Source organism: Gambusia affinis, linkage group LG06 (assembly GCF_019740435.1).
Source record: "Gambusia affinis linkage group LG06, SWU_Gaff_1.0, whole genome shotgun sequence".
Lineage (NCBI taxonomy): Eukaryota > Metazoa > Chordata > Actinopteri > Cyprinodontiformes > Poeciliidae > Gambusia > Gambusia affinis.
Window position 1 is genome coordinate 26,163,420 of NC_057873.1, and position 13,524 is coordinate 26,176,943.

General features: G+C 38.4%; 1 protein-coding gene across 3 annotated transcripts in view; it reads right to left on the reverse strand.

The window, feature by feature from the left end:
- Window positions 1-13,524, reverse strand: part of lrfn1 (leucine rich repeat and fibronectin type III domain containing 1) — a 176,747-nt gene that overhangs the window by 99,005 nt on the left and 64,218 nt on the right. Inside the window, exon 3 of one of the 3 annotated variants that reach the window (XM_044119220.1) lies at window positions 9,216-9,302. The exons of the other annotated variants lie outside the window; for them this stretch is intronic. The gene's annotated coding sequence lies outside the window, so the exon portion shown is untranslated. The remainder of the gene's footprint in view (window positions 1-9,215; window positions 9,303-13,524) is intronic. 3 annotated transcript variants of the gene reach the window in all.

The following is a 13,524-nucleotide window of genomic DNA, read 5'->3' on the forward strand; positions in this document are numbered from 1 at the left end:
GTAGAGGACTACAGCATAATTTGAGTGTCAGATTGTGCTACTGGAAGAAAAGATGTATTTAGTTTCAGGCTTTTTACACATTCTTTTTTTTTTTCTTTTTTACCAGGCACTGTTGAGTGTTTTGCGGTTCATTTATAAAAGGCAATGTTTTAGGGGTGACATTGTGCACATCACAGCAACAACACCCAACAGACATCCTCCTTAGAAATAGAGAAGCCGTGTGGTGAAATGTCTTACTCTGAGGCAGAAAGTCAAGCTGACTCTTTAGGTATTTAGAGTTATCGTGACCTTGTGTGTCTGCCAACCCACACAGACTGGAAAACTATGCACGTTCCACAAACGCATAAAACAATGACTACTTGTGCTGGTAAAATGCCTCAATTTAAAATTAGAAACTGAGAAAATTTAGATGTTTAAACATTTTGAGACAAACGAATGATTGGAGTGAACTTTCTAATACAGATCCCTTCCCGACAGAGAGAGTAAAATTCTAATGTCAAATTTTATCACGAAGCTTTTCAGCCTTTGAGTCTCACTTTTTGCATTTTGCAGTTCATCTTCCCAGAGACTTTTCAGCACCCACCTGCCGAACGTCTTTTCGAGACTTACTGTCCTTTCCCCTAAACTTCCGCAGTCCAGCTTGAAGTCACAAAGTCCCAACTCTAACTCGACAGAAAGCGGGACCATGCATCACAGAGACAACAGCGCATTTGTATTGTCACAAGAAAGAATCCCCAAGGCAACATCCTTCCTTCTTTCCTTCACATTGTTGTTTACAGAGGTGTGGGGGGAAGAGAGGGAATATGATTTAAAAATATATATAAATCTCTCTCCAAACTTTACTTTGACTCAGGAAGTCATTTCCCTGATCACATGTACCATTTAACGTTAAATGTTCCCCATTCTGTACAAAAAAAACCAAAAACAAAGTCTCATTACAAGTCTGATGAGACACCGCCTGCAGCACTGTCTGAGTTCAGAATGAAAAGTCAAAATGTCTCCTTTTAGGCCTGCGGCGGAGGCGAAGACAAAGGCATTCTGACGATGTTTTGAAAGAAGCTATTTATTCCCCCGCAGCCTTTTTGGCACTTATCGAATGAAGCAAACGATATTAGTGCTTCAACTTTCCAAATTTCCAAGACGTAATCCGCTGTGGCAAATAATCAAGTATGCAAATGCTAAAACAGGCAAATTATCTTTGCAGTAAAAATGATTATTTTAGTCTCTTATCACCTGCTTAATAAGCACATCAATCCTTAAAAAAGTCATTTGGATTTAAATAGTAATTCCACCTACCTTTTTAGTGTAATTTAAACATTTAAAATAAGCTCCATAACTACTGCGATCAGGGTTTTTTTGGGTTTTTTCCCAGCGCATAAGTGCTTTTGTCGGTAGAGCCTCAGAAACGACTATAAGGAACATGGATGGGTGAACAAATTTCAAGAGGTCCCGTATTCTTATCTTTAAAACATTAGGTTTTAAAATCATTTAGGCATCAGCATCCATAACCCGCAGAATCCAAGGTCCATGATGAAGCAGTTGTAAGATGAGACACAATGAAAGTTTAATGAGCTCAACGAAAGAGCTGGGCTGCTGCAGCACCAAATATTGATGTTGGATATAAAAGGAAGGTCCTAAAATATGTTGTGTACGACTCGGAGCATCATTTCCTGTATGGTAAATGTAGCGGTTCGGACACTTTGCAGCGTAAGAGCAATGAAAGCGAGATCGTTTATTTAACTTTTTGCAGCATTAACAACAGTAAATAGCCGATTCTACGGCAGAGATTTAAAGGGATAGCTCAAGACTTTCTAAGTGAGCTTTGCTCATTAACAGTCTGGAAAGTTTGTCCTGTTCTTTTCAAACTACGTTGGAGAGGAGGAGGCAACTGTGAAAGTACATTTTGGAGTTTTGACACAGAATTAGATTTATGGAGGGTTGTCATTTAGTTTATGAATATGCTTGGTTGAAAATATTACTCTTTATCCCAGGTTGTATGTTCAGAGTTTTTATTCCTGCTGGAAGATGAACCTGTACCTCAGTCAGAGGTCAGACGAACCCTCCAACAGGACCGACTTGAATTTGTCTGACCAACTCCCCTCTCCCTGCTAACAGGGCAGCATTATGCGTTTTCCAGCCACACAGAGCTTTTTAAACTTCATTTGACATAAAGATGCGTTATATATCAGACATGACTTAGAAGACATTTTACTTTGTAATTTGACTCCTAAACATTGGGCCTCTGTCGCTTTAAGAAGCGCCTGCTTTTTCTGAACCCCCGCCTTCAGGAAGTCAGCATATCATCGCTCCTTTGTTAACCCTTTAACAATGTTTTTACCAATGTTTCGCTAAGAAGCAGCAGACGCACAGCTTCAACTGTTTACTAATTGCTGCTGGCTAGTCTGCAGGAGCAGAGAGAGGAAGTCAAGGGAGAGGGCTGCTCTGTAATGAAGAAGCTTGGAAACTGCAGCTCCGACGAGGAGCTTTGTCCTGGAAGGCGGGGCTAATTCCATCCAGGCATTTTGCAGAGCAGATTGGTTGTCGTGAAGAGCAAAGGTTTTCTGAAAGAATCAAGGCAACACTCCAGGAATGTTTTTGATGAGGGAATAACGTAATGTAAAGCTCAAAAAAGTCCATTTTACATAATACTGCCCCTTTAAAGAAATAGGATTTGGTGAATGACTACAATGTTTTTGAGACTGAAGTTTTTAAAGTTGTACTCCTTCTCAGGCTTTCACCCCAAATAATCAAGATTAAGATTAGAGAGTTTACTTTAGGTGAGAAATTACCTTTCTCTACCATTTAACTGAACCTTACCTCAAAATCCTAAACCATCTCCACTTTTTTTTTCTTTTTTTCGAAATATCCCCTCAGACATGATTAACTGCTTAGTCATGCTGACAGAGTTTTTTTTAATGCAATCTCATTTGAAACTTGGGCTCCAAAACATGCAGACAGCAGCATTGTTTGTTCAACCCTCGAGATGCGCTTGAAGAGTTATCTTTCTATGTCTAATTATTTCCTTCGATATCTGCCTCACGCACACTGTACCAACATCTTTGGGGCGTACACAATAAAACCTGACATGACAAAGTGTTATGTCACTGCCTTAATTGCGCTCTGTTGTTAAAGAGTCAAAGGATCTACAAGAGCCAACAGAAGCCAGACTGACAACAACCGTAAAAGTCAGTGATCAACCAGAGAGACCCCTAAAATAATACCACATCCAATCCATTCTGAGTCGACGTATTGACATCCTTTGCCGATACCGAAAGGGATTATGTCTCTTAAGTCTCGGTCGCCTGGAGAAGTGTTCCACTTGGATGGAAGCAGATCTTGGTGTGCCAGTCAGCGCCGTTCTGACGTCTTCTTCTTCTACAGATAATCCCAGGAGAAGACAACTGTTTAATGTTTAACATCCCTAAACATGGCTCTCTCTCAATTCCCTGAGTCAGAAATGGCCACCCTGGATGGACGCGCCGCACTCAGTTTTGTGCCTCGACAAAGACTTTGTTTCATGGGCGAATGACGAACACGCACCAGATTTAACCCGGTCACAGTGAAAAGGTATCGCAGATAAGCAACGCCGGTTCTGTGATGGACACACAATGGAGGAGATGGAAATAGTTCCGATTAGATCCGGGAGTTGATGTGTTATGAAATGTAATTTATTTGCCATTCATTTTATATTGAGTTAAACAGAAATTGCAGGTTCTTTCTTGGTTCAAAGAGTGAAAGGAAAAAAAATACCTGCAGATTTCCATTAAGATAAACAGAACAGTGCTGACAGAAAGGTCAGGAGAAAAAAGTCCCTCTGCAGTTTTGTAAAAAAACAAAACAAAAAGGACACTCCATGTTTATACATATAAATCACGAGTGACTCCTTAAATTTTACAGTTCAGTGTTTTTGTTTTTTTTGCTGTTGTTTTTTTTAGAGAAAAGGTTGGTACAATCTGAGGCATTAACCTGATCTGAATCTTTCATGGGACCTTATGATGAGACAAAGGGAAAACTCATGTCCTCTTTTATATGCTAAGTCCTCTCATAAAATGTAAAGTGGAGCCCAGTTAGGACATTTGCACCAGGCAAAAATGAAAGCGGGGAGAAGGGAGCACTGTGGGCATGAGTCTGCATGAGCGATTGATATTATTGTCCAGATGCTCTCAGCATGTCCAGCAGATTCTGGGCAGGGTGCAGAGAAAGGCAGCAAACTGGGACTTGAATTTTTATTTTTTGTTTTTAAAGAAATGTCAGTCAAAATGTGCAGGTGGAGGCTGCTTGATTGCACACTGTGTCCTTTGGAAAGAACAAGTGGTGAAAAAGTACCCTACCCTGTAAAACAAGGGTAGGGTGCTGGTATTATTCTACAGCCAAAGAATCAAACAACAAACAGTTTTTAACCAATTATGTAAATGGCTCCAGTTTTGGAAAATTATCAAAAGAGGATTTATACTTTTAGGTATGACTGGGTTTTAGGGCCACACAAGGAAAAGAAAAATCTAATACAATTCAGAGTATGAAGTCCTTCAATTATGAGAAAAACATCATAATATTACTAGAAAAATGTCCAAATAATAGAAGAATAAAGCTGTGATAATGAGAATAAAGTTATAATATGAATATAATAAAGTCTTAATATTAAGAGAGTAAAGTCAAAATAATATGAGAATAAAGCCATAATATTACGAGACGTTGTATGAGAATAAAGTTGTAATAACATGAGAATAGTCATAATATTTCAAGAACAAAGATGAAATATGACTTTATTCTCAAAATACTACAGTTTAGTCAAATCTTACAACTATTCTCGTGCAATTTTATTCTCTGAATTATATGATTTTATTCTTCATGTTGTTTCTTAATTCTGGCCCTGACACGCCATCGTAATTAGCTAATACTGGAAAAATGTGCAGCTGATCTATTTCTGGCTTTAAGCCCGTCGTCCCCTTTTGTTCATGTTTATATAGATGCGACATAAAACCACACTAAACGGTCACACAGAACAGCAGGTATTCATCCAGGGTTGCCGGGTCAACATTCTCTCCATCTATGATTGCTTCAGTGAAAAACAAAGTGCTAATGATGACACATGAGCCTTTTTAAAAAGTTCACAATTTCAATCCGAAGTGCTTTTATAGTCCCAGAAAAATGTGTAGCACTCAGGGGGGGGAAAAAAGTCATTAATTAACAATTTGAATAACATGTGCAACGTGTAAATTCAAATGTGTACAACAGATATTGATCTGTGACTGATATTAATCAATAAACTAGAATATGCATTAAAGGTATCTTTTGAAAATAACCTTTAAGCAGGTAGTGAACATATATTTCATTAGCCCACATTTAAACATTTTTTTATTGATCTAATGTAATACTCTAATTTAAAATTTTCATTACCTGCGAGTGGAAAATCACAATTAACAGAAATAAAGGCTTCCAAACATCCATCTCTGTGCAATTAAGCTACATAAAATGTTTCACTTGGTGATAAAGTTCCTAAAATAAGCAGGTTTTTCAGCTGTATTCTTACTTATTGAAAGTGTCTGTAAGTTTTCACAGATATGTTTGAACTGTGTCTCACCAGGATTCAGACCTTAAAAAGCTCATCTTTCGGGCAGTTCATGTCTACTTGCTTGAAACCACAGCTAGCATCGCCACAAAGCAGCCAAAGTTACCACGAAAACAGATGATATGCTCAAACTATAAGGGAAAGATCAATGTTTTTCCACATACCGGCCATTTTAATACAAATCCATCATCTTAGGAAGGTTAGCATGGCTGCACTTTGCAAAATTTTCATTTTGCTGTCCAATCCTAAATTTATTAAAATGATGTCAGAGCTTATTTCCTGCCTTATTGCAGGTGCAGAGCGGTGTCACTTGAGCTTTCAATTTTGCAATAATTCTGTAGATCTAGGAGAGTTAATATCTGCAGCAGCAGAACGGTGCACCCATTGCTGCAAGGAGAAATGGTTCAATCATATTGTTTGTTGTATGATAAACAGGACGACTTTGGCAAACAATGACACACAACGATGAGTGCAGGAAGCTAGAAGAAAAGCAAAAACACTCTCAAAGTGAGGGCTTGGCAACTAAATCTCAAGGTTTGCGTAGATAATTTTTGTGTCTAGCAAAACCTCAAAACATAAATTTACAATTGAAGTTTAACTCCATCTTTAGGTGACAGGATAATTAGCTGTGCTGTTGACGACTGAGTTCAAATTCCACAGATAAATAGTATGTGTTTATAAAATAAACACATACTATTTTAAGGTTTTCTGAACCTTAAAATAGTTCAGAATAAATTCATAAAGGAAATCTTTTCGATGCACTAATATTAAGTACACTTTCTCTTATGTAGTGTTACCAAATCATGTGTACCTCAGGCTTTAACTTTCATCATTTTTTCCCCACAAGGATCTATTGCAGGAAGACTATTTTCCTGTTGGTGCTTATTTGTCGGATTGCATTTTTCCCCCTGCTAGAGAAGCTACGTTATCATCCTGGAACAAAAACCGAACCGTTCGGAACTCAGAATGATTTCTGATTTCCGTTCAGAACGAAATCATCCGGATGACGTTTACTGAAGTGAAGAAGGAGTTCCCGTTGGTGGGAGTAATGAACACTTAAGGTTTTTTATCAACCGCCAAAAAGCCCTAACAGAAGAAGAAGACCTGAAACAGGAGATTATAGACAAACATGAGCGTATAGAAAAACTGGCAAGGAAGTACAGTGTCGGTTTCCATTGTAAGAACACTTAAAACATTTCTTATTTTATATATTTTATTACACACAGGAAAAGTATGCATGTATATTTGTTAATAAAAAAAAATAATCATTTTTTTTTTCCCCATAATTTGGAAAAATTATGGAAAAAAATCATTTTGGGGGATGTAAACAGGCTGGAATGGATTAAAATTAGTTAAGTTATCTCAAAATGGAGAAAATTCATTTGAAATACAAATCTATTGACTTATGAACTTAGTCATGGAATAAATTAAACTCATATCTTGAGTTCCCACTTTGCTTGTCTTTGCATGTGGGGCGCCCGATACAAACTGCCTGGTTTTAATAGTGAGTTTGGTGAGCCATCTAAACATTAAAAACACAGATTAACATTAATGATGAAGGAATTGTAGCAACCCCTCATTATATAAAAGATCTGAATATATTTATTTTTAACGCAAGATTTCATTGTGTTACAGACGATAAAGTTTAAAAGGCCTCCCAGCCCAGGTGGAAATACATTTCAACATTTGCATCCCACCTTGATGGTAAGAGTCCGTATCAATACAGACTTTTGCACGTATACAAGATACCTGCAGGATGTTGAGGGATCCTGATTGCAGCTGGGGGGGACGGCTCTTTGAGAACTGTGAGTGCTTTGGGTCAGGGTGGGAGGGGCCACACAGCAACACCCAATTCGTCTTAAGGAGAGCAAGAACAGAACGTTCTCTCTTGTCACAGTCTCTAATAGCCTCCAATACATCTGAAAAAAGTATTGGAGGCTTGTTGTTGATTTTATGAAAAGTCGCCTGAAAGGTTGAAATGCCTGCAAAAAATAGCAGAAAAGTTGCTAAGTTGGAAACGGTGCATCCCACCTCCTCTCTTTCTACAGCTCAAATTGTGTAGCTCTGCAGCTTGTAAGAGTGTAAAAAGCACACGTCATTGTAACACTCACCTTATGGACCCTCAGTCACACAAAGTGCCATGATGGACGCCGGACGTGAGGGGCAGCTCTACTGATCAGAACAACTGCCAATATTTTTCCAAGTTGCTTTTGCTCATGTAGCCACAGCTTCTTCAAGTTGAGCTAAAATGTCTCTCTGAGCTCTACCGCTAAGCTAATCTTCTAATCATCTAGTTGGCTCTAAGTGTTGGCTGAACAGCTAGTTTAAAAACCAACCCATTTCGTTGAATTTAATCCAATTGTCAACTTTTCCTTGAATTTGTGACACATGCTTCATACTGCCAATCAGCGATTCTTCTCACAACGGAGCAGACCTACGTGTACAAAAGTCTAGATGTACACCACTTTTTTTCACACATGCTACGCTGCATCAGCATAGGCCATTTTCTCCATGGTTATGAATTAATTTCTCCATAATGCAATATTTGATTGGATCTTGCTAGTTATAAAGTATATGAACATTCTTCTTCTTCTTACCTTTAAAAATACCCTGTTTTCTGCATATCCGCAAATACACAGAGGGCTTTTAGTCCTTATGTTTGATGGCTGCTCGGCATTGTCACCACATCTACGATGAAATAAGTTGGGTTTGTGTCCTTCTGGGTGAGTCGGGCGAGGAACCCGTGATAACTGCTTGCAGTTCTAGTTCATCTTGTATATATAAACATTAGCTAATGCAGCAGTACTTCTAGCAGTCTGCTACAAGCAACACTAATTGTTTAGCTAAAACTGTTCTGAACTGGAAAATATCAGATCACGGATTTTCAAATTCAAATATTGGGATAAGAGCATCTTGAATATTTATATTCAATTATGTTTTTGGATACATTTTTTTCTTTTTTTAAAATTAAGACAGCCATAGTTTGAGGCACATTATTTTAATCACTAATGAAAAAGCATTTAAAGACGATTTTCTTATCCGTAGACTTTCTTCTGCATGAATTCGGATTAGGAGCAGATTTATGCGTGGTACTTGGGCATCATGTTGTGCAAATAGGCCCACAGAGGGGAAGAATGACAAGCTTTATTAAAATAGCCTGTAATGTGATTTTTAGTTTTTCTCTCAAAAATCTCACACTGCTGATAACATACCAGTATAACATCTCCAAAGATCAGGGCCTTAATCATTCATTAATGAAGAAATGTTAGCCAATATACTCCATTATTAGTAGTGAAAATTACATGTATTTTCCTTCCCTGTATCCTGTCAGGGGTTAACCGCAAGAGAGAGTCAACCGAATATAAAAAACTCTTTAGTTGCTCCATTTATTGTCCAAATGAATACAAAATGCTTCATGTTTTAGATGCAGAAACCGAGGAAGGGCATGTTTTCAAACTCGATGTTGCAGTTCATGGTTCTGCAGCCTGGCCCCGGCCACGGGCGTAAAGTCACACTGTATCCATTATTAATCAAATGCCTCTCAAGGACGACGTCTGTGCAAATTGGTATGCAGGAGCTGCCGAACGTCCTCACCAGCAGTGACTTAAAAATTAAGTATTAGAAAGAGATTTGGTGTTTTTCTTACCCGTGCCAAGGACGGGCCTCTTTACCGCACAAAAAGGCCGCAGGCATTCAGCTGAGGATTTTACTATTCTCTGTTTTCACAGGAACACTGCAAGAAAAAATATATATCTGTTGCTGCAATAAAATAATTCATTTTATTGTGTGCATAGGATTAATAGAACCAGGTCAAACTCTTGATGTAAAATATGTGATTAGGTGTGATGGTAACAACTGCTACTAGAGCTGAAAACCTTCTCTGCTGAGTGCTTTACACCAGTAACTTGCTACTAATCTCATTTTTGAACAACTAATTCAGCTCTTGTGGAGTTCGGATTTAATCCCACAAATTTTAAAGCTGTCTCGACTTTGTCGATGTTCAGACACTCTTTCATTACTCCTCAGCTCGTCTTCTGCTGACATTTTTATTTTTTTTTAAACGTCTTCCCAGAGGGAAGACATGTTCCAATTCGGACACTGACATCTCTGGGAACTGTTTGGCTGAAATGAAGAGCTGTAGGCTCTCTGGATAAAGAGAAAAAACAGAACTCAGAATACTAGAGGACTTTTTGAAACTTCTTCTTATCTTCATTACCAGGCCTGAGCTACACTGGAAAAATAAATCCCAATGAAAATGGAAAATATTTTATCCATGCCCAATTAGATATGCAAATTACAAGACTAAACGTGAGCTGAAACTGTACAAAACGTTTTCTTCTCCGTCTTTATTAATCTTAAAATGAATCACACAAATGTTTCATCTTCTTTTTTAATTTTCTTATTATCTCAGCAATAGGTTTTCTCTACAGTTACCACCCAGTCTGCATACAAAGGCCTGCAGAGTGGAAAAAATGATTCTTATCTTGCACTGAACTAAATATCTAAGAAAAAGAAAGAACATTAATTCGCAGAGTGGCCCGACAGATGGGCAAACTCCATCTGCTGGTGATCATTACAAACTATCTGCTGTCATTAACTCTAATTTGGCCTAATTGCCATGTAAGGGTTAACTAAGTGGAAAGTGAGCAGCTTCCAATTTTAGCTTTGTGGTATTCATGCTTTACTGCTGTGCAGAGACAGGAATATATTGATGGGGAAGCGGTGTACCGCCATGAACATTTATTTTATTTCACTTTTTTTATTCCTTTCTCCTCTACACTTTCCTCAGTTAAATCATCAAGCAAAATGCCAATGCCTAATGACAAAATGTACCTAAAGGGACAGTATTATGTTAAATCGACTTCTTTGAGCTGTACACCAAGTTTTTGTGTCATTTCCTCATCAAATTCATACATAAAATACACTTTGAATTGTTTTAGCAACAAAACATCAACACTTAAATTCCAAAATGAAATAACTTATTAGGATAACATCTCAGAAAGAAATGGTTTGCTTGAAAAAGGAAAAGTAAATGACTTGGAAAAATGATTTTTGTATGTATTTATTGCAACTAAAGACCCTTGTGAGACTAGAAGGGCAGTATTATGTATTTTCCAGGCACATAGTGACATTTCATAGCACAATCAAGTATCTATGTGACTTTCAGTTGTTATAAAAACACTATATCTATATCCAATATGACTTAACAAAACTTTGACTTCATAATTTAACACCTTGGAATTGGACCTCTGTCGCTTTAAGAAACTTCTACTCTTCCTGAAACTCCACCTTCAGGAAATCATCACAACATCACAACTATCAACCCTTTAACAAGATTTTTACCAGCGCTTCACTGAAAAGTGGCTCACGTAATAAGCAAACAGCATAATAAGGTGTTTGCTAATTGCTGCTGGCTAGTCTGAAGGAGCTGAGTGGGGGCGTTGCGGAGGAGGGCTGCTCCGTGAGGTGGAAGTTTGCACCGAGAAGGAACTTTGGTATCGAAGCGGGAGCTTGCCAGGCATGTTTTGAATGAGGAAATAACGTTATAACAGGTTGTAAAACGCAAAAAAGTTGATGTTACATAATACTTCCCCTTGAAGAGTGTATGTAAATCAAATTTACCCTAAAGGGAGGCCATTAATCTGACCAGTCAAATCAAAGTGAGTGTTTTGGAAAGGAAGCGGGGGGAGAGGGTACACACTCCATTTATACTGATACAGAACAGAAAAAGATCAAATATTCACAGATAAATAGCACAACTGTGGCTTTCTAATGATGTTGTGCTCTTCTTGTACTGTGGTGATTTTTGGCCTAATGTCCTTTTTTTCTGTTTTGTACACAAAATCCTTTTACTGGTAGCAGTCCATGATACACTGGCAGCCATCCTTGAGGTTCTGTGGACTCATGGATGAGCTCATTCACATCCAAACAGTCCTCATTCTTACTCAAATCAGGAAAAAAATTTGTTTTAAAAGTGTCACAGAGTCCTTTTAAAGAGGTCAAAGGTTTAGAAATATAGTTCTAGTATCAAAACACAGTCATTAGAGCAGGTTATTAAACTATCCTATGAGTGACTCAAGTCTAACTAAAGGGTCCTCCTCCATGCAGTGGAGCACCATCGAAAGCCATGTCTCTGTCAGCGCACACTTACTGACTGACATTTAGATAATGGATCATTGTCCTGTTGCATATTCATCATCCTGCTGTTTCTGAGAACAGGTTGGATTTTGGGTACGAAGGGATTCATCGCTGGAGTCACTTGAATGTAAGAGTGGGAACACAGAGAAGAGAGAGAAGCGAAAGAGCAGAGTGACAGTGTGGTTTCTCTTTTTCTCCCCCCCCCCAAAAAAAAAAGAAGAGAGGAGAAAAATAAAACAAAAACAAGGAGTCAATTGACCCGCAGGGGCTGAGAGGTTTAGCGAGTTTGAGAAAGTAAAAGCAGTCTGGAGTTCACTTTGCCGTGGAGCTCTACCTTTCCTCAAAACGTATATAGAACCACTTAATGGCACCGATGGGCCCTTAAGGAGCCTCACGAAAACACCATTTAATGGTGAAAGCGTCCGTCTTTTTGGCCCACAATTACTCTGTGAAATTGCCACTGCAGCCTCTGGCAGTGCTGTGACCTCTCACCTCTACATGAAGTCCACTATTTCCACTTTGTGTTTGGACGGCACTGTGCTAATAGGGCAATCATGTTTCCACATAATTTTGGAAGGAAAAGTGGGTGAACAAAAAAGGCCAAAAACATACAGAAGCTGTTCACGCATCATACACGTAAAATCAGGGGTCTCAAACTCCAGTCCTCGAGGGCCGCAGTTTTTAGATGTACTACAGGTACAAAACACTGGAATTAAACGTCTTAATTACCTCCTCCTTGTGTAGATCAGTTCTCCAGAGCCTTAATGACCTCATTATTCTATTCAGGTGGTGCAGCAGAGGCACATCTAGACGTTGCAGGTCAGCGGCCCTTGAGGACTGGAGTTTGAGACCCTTGACGTAAATACACAGGTGCATCTCAGTGGATTAAAACCAAACCCATAAAGTCAGCTCATTTTATTGACTCGATTCAAAAACCGATTCAGGATTTTTTTTATTTTAAACATAGATGGGTGGCTTACCGGTGACAAAATCCCAAATTTCAAATGCTCGCCTTGTTAGATCAGTAAAAACATATTGAGGACAGAAATGTTGGCCAACTCCAGAAATTATGCTCATGTACACTGCAAAAACATAAAATCTTACCAAGTATTTTAGTCTAGTTTTTAGTGCACACTTGAAAAAACAAAGACAAATCTAACTTACAAGTAACTGTTCAGCAAGATAAAGGAGCTTGTTTCAAATCAATAATTGTTTAGTATTGATGAAAAGATACTGGGTCCACTGGTAGATTATTTCTCTTCTGACAAGATGTTTTCACAAAGTTAGAAGTGAAGTCTGCCTGTGGGACTAGTACTTTTACATCAATATTAATGATTTATTGATTTAAAACAAGCTCCTATATCTTGCTGAAAAGTTGCTTGCAAATTAGTTGTCCTATTTCAAGTGTATTAAGATGTTTCCATTAGAAACCAAATCAAAAATACTTGGTTAGATTTTGTGTTTTTGCAGTGTGCTGCCTAGTATATGTACTCACTAGGCCTCCTTGTGCATCTGTCTTATGGTTACAGTAATGGACATGCCAGATGGCTTTTATAGTGGCCTCCAGTAGGTTTCCTGTCCAGTCAGACTCAGTGATACTGTCGTCATTAAACCAGGTATTTTGCCAGTGTGTGTGGGTGCCACACCCTAGTGGAAAATGAAATTGCCGTCCTAATAAAGCTCATAAGTGGAGTGAAGCATGAAGTGCACTAAACTTTACATCAATATTATTGGATATGGCACTGTCTGAATAGTCAGGTTCTATAGCAATGGAATTTTGTGGCCTCTCCTGTAAGAAAAAGCCACAAAATAAGTGC